Raw genomic sequence first — 8,329 nt, forward strand, 5'->3', positions numbered from 1 at the left:
TAATATTTGGAATAATTGTCCGGATAACATAAAATCACTCGGTAATTTGGTTGGCTTTAAAAGGCTCTACAAAAATTATTTGATTACTTGTTATAGCATGATGAATTAGGTTTCTTGATTTTGTTTTGTTTTTGCTGCACTGCTGTTTGCATGTTTGTGTTTTTGAAATTTTAGTTCAGGGATTAATTTATACTTTGTATTAGTTGTCATATGTACATACATATATATATACATATGTATAATTTTTATTTTTTGTTTAAAGGGGTGGGTGTTTACAAGCTTTTGCTTCTGCCTACACCCTTTCGGGCACATGAGTGCATTGTTGGATTAACCCTAACCCTTAGAGATAGGGTGAGAAGTTCGGTCATCTGTGGGGAGCTCGGATTCGCTGCTCCTTTGCATTGAAAGGAGCCAGCTGAAGCGGTTCAGGCATCTGGTAAGGATGCCTCCTGGGCGCCTCCCAAGGGAGGTGTTCCAGGCACGTCCATCTGGGAGGAGACCCCGGGGAAGACCCAGGACTAGATAGAGAGATTATATCTCCACACTAGCCTGGGAATGCATCGGGATCCCCCAGTCAGAGGTGGTCAATGTGGCACGGAAAGGGAAGTCTGGAGTCCCCTGCTGGAGCTGGTGCCCCTATGACCCGAACCCGGAAAAGCGGTTGAAGATGAGTGAGTGAGTGAGTGAGTGAGTGAGTGAGTGAGTGAGTGAGTGAGTGAGTGAGTGAGTGAGTGAGTGAGTGAGTGAGTGAGTGAGTGAGTGAGAGCTTCTTTGCGTGCCAAATAAATTTCTTCATTCATTCATTCATTCATTCATTCATTCATTCATTAAATACATTGTTGTGTGCTGCCGTGGCTCCTGCCTGGTTCTGCCTTTCCTCCTTTTCTGTTTCCAGGTGGCATGACACGGAGCTGATCACCACACCTGCCATTCATCAAACCAGCTGCATTTAAACCCCAGTTCAACTCCTCCACCTTCACCAGAAGCTCAGTTGTCGCAACACAGAGTCTCTGGCTCCTCTGCCTTCCTAGTCAGAGTTTGTGCGTTTGTACACAGTTCTGCTAAAGCGTTCCTATGCTGTGATTGCTCTGTGCTCACTGCTTTATGCCAGCCTGGACTCAGCCTTTTTGTGCTCAACAGTCTTTTTGTGCTACTGTCTGTTTGGACATCTCCATGACAGTACTCACCTTTGCCTGTCACTCCACAGCGAACACACACCTCATCAGCTCCATGGACGGCCACTTGGCTCGGGTCATCATTTCCTCATCCCGTGCCTCGGCTCAGGTGTCCACACCGCCGGACTCACTCCAGTCCTCTGGATCACCTCACATCATCTCTGGTTCTGGTTCTGGCAGACTGCGGCTCCCTGTCCCAGTCCAGTCTGGGTCTCCATGCTCCAGGCCTCCTTGCACATTTTCCACATTTGTTGTATTGCACTTTACACTTGTGTCAACCAATAAATCCTCTTGTTCTGTCATTCAGCTCCCACATGTTGGATCCACTCCATTCATGTTTGGGTTTAACCGTAACATGCATGGGTTGTTTACTTGGCTTCTGTAGAATATTACACTTACCAACCCTGTCTCACGGCAAGTCGTGACTCAGCAGCACGAAATATATACATTAATCTATTGGTTCGTGATATTGTGACAAAAAGCGCATCAGTTTCGTCACGGCAGCATGAATTAATTCTAATTCATTCCATGATGACTGCACGAAATTAAAAGTGAAGTGGGGGGTCGGGGTGGTTATGGTTAGGGTTGGGGGAAGGAGTAAGATTAGGTTATGGTTAAGGTTAGGGTTGGGGTAGGAGTAGGGTTAGGAATAATGATTTTAAAAAACCCTGTCACGAAAATTTGACTCAATTCGTCATGGGAGCATGAAAAAAATACGTGAGACTGGGCTGGACATTTACAGTTGTCAGACTCATCATGTGCATGAATGTCATGGTACTTTTGGGTTATTAATGATGTCCTTGAACTGTTCTTTTGCCAAGGTGGAATAATTGTACAACATACATCATTAATGACTTTAAAAAAGAAGACTTGGGTGCACAAGATTGAATTTATTTTGGATCTTCTCTAATCCACACAGGCTCAAAACTATACATACAGGCTCACAGAGATGCAGCTGGTCAGCATACCCACTGACCAGCTGCATCTCTGTCTGGTCTGGGAGGTGTAAGGCTTCAGACTGGAAGTCTTTGCAGAGTATGGTGAGGACAACGGAGAAGATCATTGGGACTCCACTCCCCCCCATCCAAGACATTGCCCACAGGCGATGCCTAGCCAGAGCTCACCGGATCCTCTCCGACCCCACCCACCCCCACCATGGACTGTTCTCCCCGCTGGCTTCTGGCAGGAGGTTCCACACCATGTGCGTCAGAACAGCCAGATTCAAAAACAGTTATTTTCCACTGGCCATCAGACTACTAAACGCCACTTAACCCCTCTTCCCTGCCCTTCTCAGGACTAGTGGTACTGTTTGAAGAAAACTTGAGTGCAATACTATCTGTGCAATACTCTAGATACTGCTGCTAACTATGTACGAGGTCTGTCCATAAAGTAACGGTCCTTTTTATTTTTTTCAAAAACTATATGGATTTCATTCATATGTTTTTATGTCAGACATGCTTGAACCCTCGTGCGCATGCGTGAGTTTTTCCACGCCTGTCGGTGACATCATTCGCCTGTGAGCATGCCTTGGGAAGGAGTGGTCCCGCCCCCTTGTTGGATTTTCATTGTCTGGAAATGGCAGAATGAAAAGGACTTTTTTTCCATCAGAATTTTTTCAGAAGCTGTTAGAGACTGGCACCTGGAAACCATTCGAAAAATGTATCTGGCTTTCGGTGAAAATTTTACAGGCTTCACAGAGAATAAGGTCTGTTAGTACAGCTTTAAGGACCCCTTTAAGGACGCTCGGTGCACCGCGCTCCGAGCTGCGATGACGCGGCACAAGCCACCGGACCATTTCTAAACGGATGGCTCTGTGGATACGAGACCATCGTGTGCTCTTTCTCTGGTTAAAGAGCACACGACGGTCTGCCAGTCTCTAACAGCTTCTGAAAAAATTCTGATGGAAAAAAAGTCCTTTTCATTCCGCCATTTCCAGACAATGAAAATCCAACGAGGGGGCGGGACCACTCCTTCCCAAGGCGTGCTCACAGGCGAATGACGTCACCGACAGGCGTGGAAAAACTCACGCATGCACACGAGGGTTCAAGCATGTGTGACGTAAAAACATATGAATAAAATCCATATAGTTTTTGAAAAAAATAAAAAGGACCGTTACTTTATGGACAGACCTTGTATTTAATTATTTTTATAGTGTTTTTAAATTTAGCTCTATTTGCACTAATAGATAGATAGATAGATTTTTATAGGTATTTATAACTTGTTCCAGTTTTTGCTGTGTACTCCGGTAGCCAAGCAACGATATTTCGTTGCCAGACTCACTGTTGTGTTTTTGTGCAATGACAATAAAGAAAGTCTAAGTCTATATATACATGCGTACATTCATTTAAATATTTTAATAAGTGGTGCTGTAGGTTCTACAATGTCTTTTAATGTGGCAAGATCAAGGCCTATTTTCTCCTCATTAGTGATCATGACTGACTACAACTAGTTGTTTCTCTTTGACAGCATCAAAAGGATGTTTGAGAGCACTCACTGTAACCACCAGTGCTCAGAACAACAGGACAGTTCAATTCTAATCCAATTACATTTGTTCCGCAAATCTGATTGGTTAATCATGTGAGATTTCACACCGTAAGATATAGCGCTGACGGTGGCAAAATATTCGACCATTTCACATTTGATGTATTACTCCGCACCTTGACCGCATTGCTAGGTAGATGTCAATAATGGCGCTGTCAGCTGAGAGCGAGAGAAACTAGTGCAGCGTTGACAATGTGGAAATGGGTGAATTTAATGTATCATAGGAAAGTATTGATGTGGATTCTCATACAGAATTACTCAGTGCAGTTGACGAGATGGAGAAATCTGTGGGTCTGCTCGCAGAATTTCCAGTTTGGCATGAAGACGTTGTTGCTACGGTAAGCTTCACCGACCGAATTACTTACAGAAAAATAAACCGTGCAAACGATGGAATTGGATTAGAGTGGGAATAACCCCCATGTGTCTGATGACTTGCGGATGTTAATGCTGGATTACGGTTGCAAATTGAGTTTTAACATCTCGTCATAATCAATCAGATAAGCTGCGCTGTGATGGAGTGTGCTAACGCATTTGATGCAATGACTCGCACTCACACGCAGTGTTTTTACGAGGGGATGTCAAAACGTTTTGAGCCTCGCACATTTTTCCCAGTCGGATGTTACAATGCATCGCATCTGATCTACATCAATGCCATAGCTACTTATTTCAGGTAGGATCATATTACTCACTTCAATTGTTGAGTCATAACACTGTGTGGAAGAGACACACCCTTCAGTGTCAGTCGTGGCATTCTGCTTCACCAAGACAACGCACCAGTCCACACCAGTCGGGTTGCCATGGACGCTGTGCGCGAGTGTCGCTATGAACTTCTTCCTCACCCACCCCATTCTCCAGACCTAGCCCCTAGCGACTTCCACCGCTTTCCCAGGCTGAAAAATTACCTTCGGGGCAAGAGATTTGAGGATAACGATGAGCTGACTGCTGCAGTGGAGGGCTGGTTAGGGGACCAAGATGTTGAGTTTTACCAATCAGGTATCAGTGACTGGCAAACTAGGTGGAACAAGTGTATATAGTTGGAAGGGGACTATGTTGAAAAATAAAACATTATAAATCCAAATATCTTGCTCTTTCTGTTTGAGGCTCAAAACCTTTTGATATCCCCTCATGATTGTTTGCGCAATGTTCACAGGAAGTTCACATAATTAATGCATGACAGAGATTTTGAACATTTCAAAATTTTCTTTGCACACTTGCACGAAGCCATGCACAGTTTATGAGTTTATTCTCCTGCATGGCAGATTGTGTACCAGTGCGCAGATCAAATTTGTGTAAGTGTCAAGGCACCTTAAGAAGATGATTTGTAGATTTAAACAAGTTGGGAAGGTCTTTTGGAGCCATTTTTAAACAAGTGCAGAGTCCAAGATCATCGGTTCAAGCACTTGTACATAAGTACAAATTAATTGGATGTGCCACCACATTGCCAAGGTCTGGAAGAAGACCCAAACTGTCACCCTCAGATGAGAGGAAATTGGTTAGAATGTTCAGGAACAGCCCAGAAACCACCAAGGTTCAGGCTTACCATGAACTGGAAACTGCTGGAACACCAGCATCACTGTCCACAGGGAAGCAAGTTTAACATCGCCATGGACTGAGAGGGTGCAGATCAAGAAAGAAGCCACTGCCCCAAAATCAACACCTTAAATCTAAATTGAAATTTGCAGCTGCCTACATGGACAAGGTTTTATGGCCAGACGAGACAAACATTGAGCTATTTGGCCACAATGACAAGAGTCATGTTTGGAGGAGTGAAGGTGAGGATTTCATACCTAAGAACACTGTAGGAAATGTCATGTATGGTGGCGGTAGCATCATTCTCTGGGGCTGTTTTGCTGCCAGTGGCATTGGTGCTGTGTACAAACTGGATGGATTCATGAAGAAGGAGGACTGCCTCCAAATTATTCAATGTCACCTCAAATCAATAAGTAGAACATTGAAACTTGGCCACAACTGGGTGTTTCAACAGGACAATTATCACAAACACACTTCAAACAGGTTCTGGGTTGGGTAAAGCAGGAATCTGGAATGGCCCAATTCCCAAAGCTCTGATTTTAACCCTTGGAACATTTGTGTACTACACTTAAAAGCCAGGTCTGTGCCCAGAAACCAACCAATTTAATGAACTCTACCAATTCTGACCAGACAAGTGGTTAAATATCCAGTCAGAATGCCAGAAGCTTGTTGATGGCTATACCTAAAGCATCTGGTCGAGGTGCAGCTTGTTAAGGAACATTTAACCAAATATTAGTGGGGGGGGGACAGGGGGTATGTATATATTAGAACCTTTATGTATAATTTTGACCCTGTGAGGATTAGAGAAGATTAAGTAGCTTTTGTCATTTGCTTTGGTTCACAGTCCATTTGTACAATGAAGCACCTTTCAAATAACCCTAAAGCAAATCATTGAATGTAATCAGATAAAATACAGTATACTTCAGGATTTAACAATTGCAGGACATTTGTTAATCACGTATTTATCAATTATATTAAAAAAAACTTAAGTATGTGACTTTTCTATGTATTGATCATTATCTGGTTCATAAATGGACAGAAAATTAAGTTTGTTAGGAGTTTCCAACCATTGAAAGTAGTGTACATCATGACTAAATAATCAATAGAACCAATTTCATTGACACTTAACACTACTTCCACTGTGCTTCGTGGATCAGATGTTGTGCTTTGGATCTTTCACAATTCAATTCTGTTTGTTTATGCAGCATTAATCAGAACACAAGTCAACTGAAGGTGCTGTACACAAGTCAGGGGTCACCAACCCTGCTCATGGAGATCACATGCCTTTCATATTTTCCATGTGTAGTTGCTGTAACCACGGCTCTTTAGTCAAATCTGGTGTTTTCGGGCTCTTGATTGACTGGCTAGAGCATGCAATGTATGTTCCGCCAGTGTTAGTGTTTTTGTTTTTTTTTTGGTTGGCAGGTGACTGACAGGTTTATCCATCCAGGGTGGTCCCAACTGACTCCAAGGGCGGGCAAGGCACCCTAAGGCCCGCCCATGATGCAGGGTATCACACTCTGCTCTGTAGCTGATGCGGAGGATACTCGTTAGGCAGCGCTGATGGAATAGCTCGAGGGTCTTTAGGTGATAGCAGTAGGTCATGCAGGTCTCAGATTCGTACAGCAGGGTTGGCATGACAACAGCTTTGTAGACAAGCTTTTTTATTTCACGTCGAAGGCCTATGTTGTTGAAAACACAGGTGCAAGACCGGCAGAAGGCAGTTCCTGTACAGTCGAGTCTGTGTTGGATCTAACCAATGTCAGCATTTGATGACATATGACTGCCCATGTATTAAACTGGGTCATGTTCTCCAGGACCTGTGCGTGCAGTTTCACAGCTGGAAGCTTTGGATTGACCATGTTGGGTGGAGGCTGATACAGGATCTGTGTCTTCTTAAGGCTGATGTGAAGACCAAGCTTAGTGTAGGCTTCATCAAAGGGTTCAAGGATTTTCTCAAGATCTTCTGCAAAGGATGATACAAATCGCATCCAGTGCAGGTGGAGTCATAGACTCTGATCTGCTTCATGCTATGCAACCTGGAAATGAGCACCAGCAGCAATGGGTCTCAGGACCTATGCAGGATACAGAAACTCTTAATTTCACCAGACCTAGTGTTGTGCAATTTGATGTATTTCTTGTGATTTTTCAGCATAATGATTGCTTGCTTTACTGACAGTCGTAGGTCTTTGAACCTTATTGACAGGCAACAGCAACAGATTACAAATGCCAATGGGGCATTGTAAGTCAGTTCTACACGTTTTATCTTCTTACCTGTAAATTTAGAAATAATATAATAATACATCCTGTTTATAGACTAGAGCAGATTACTGAACCAGAGGTAAAGAACATTATTTCTGCTTTGAAATGTTCAAAGGCCAAGGATATATCTGATTTAGACACCGACTTCCTAAAACATATTCTAATGCACTGATAAAAACAATCACTATTCTTGTTAATCAGTCAATTATCCCAAAGGAAGTACCATCATCCTGGAAATTAGCCACAATAATGCCCATCATTAAATCCAGGGATAAGACATCAGTGGTTCTTTACCGGCCAATCAGCATTCTCCCTGTGATTTCTAAACTAATTGAAAAATGGGTCTCCAAATTACTGATCAAACATCTGATCAGAGGACTTAATCTGCTTCATCCAATGTAATTTGGCTTCCAACCCCATCACTCCACTGAGTCAGCAAACTTTTGTTTTTAGAAAAGATTAAGTATATGCTGGATAAAAACCCGTATGTGGGTGCTGTGTTCCTTGACCTTAGAAAGGTATTCGACACAGTAGACCACCAAATGCTTCTGAAAAAACTTACATATTTCAACTTCTCATCTGGATCAATACAATACAATACAATCTTATCTAACAAAAAAGTACAATGTGTCACCGTTAATGGTTTTAAATCTCCTTTTCTTAACAACCCAGCCGGTGTCCCACAAGGATCAATCCTTGGACCTTTACTGTTCTCGCTGTACATAAATGACTTACCAAATGTGTGCAAAGATTTCAATGCACAAATGTATGCGGATGATGTGGTCATTTTTACTCACGGAAATAATGTGAAAGACATCACC

The 8,329-nt window shown here is 42.9% G+C and overlaps 1 long non-coding RNA gene across 1 annotated transcript in view; it reads left to right on the forward strand.

The window, feature by feature from the left end:
* The window catches only part of LOC117530119, a 76,023-nt gene extending 75,043 nt beyond the window's left edge, over window positions 1–980 (forward strand). The window contains exon 3 of the long non-coding RNA XR_004566188.1: window positions 896–980. This is a non-coding gene — a long non-coding RNA (uncharacterized LOC117530119). The remainder of the gene's footprint in view (window positions 1–895) is intronic.
* The last annotated feature ends 7,349 nt before the right edge of the window (window positions 981–8,329 follow it).

The sequence above is a fragment of the Thalassophryne amazonica genome, chromosome 2, assembly GCF_902500255.1.
Source record: "Thalassophryne amazonica chromosome 2, fThaAma1.1, whole genome shotgun sequence".
Classification (NCBI taxonomy): Eukaryota; Metazoa; Chordata; class Actinopteri; order Batrachoidiformes; family Batrachoididae; genus Thalassophryne; species Thalassophryne amazonica.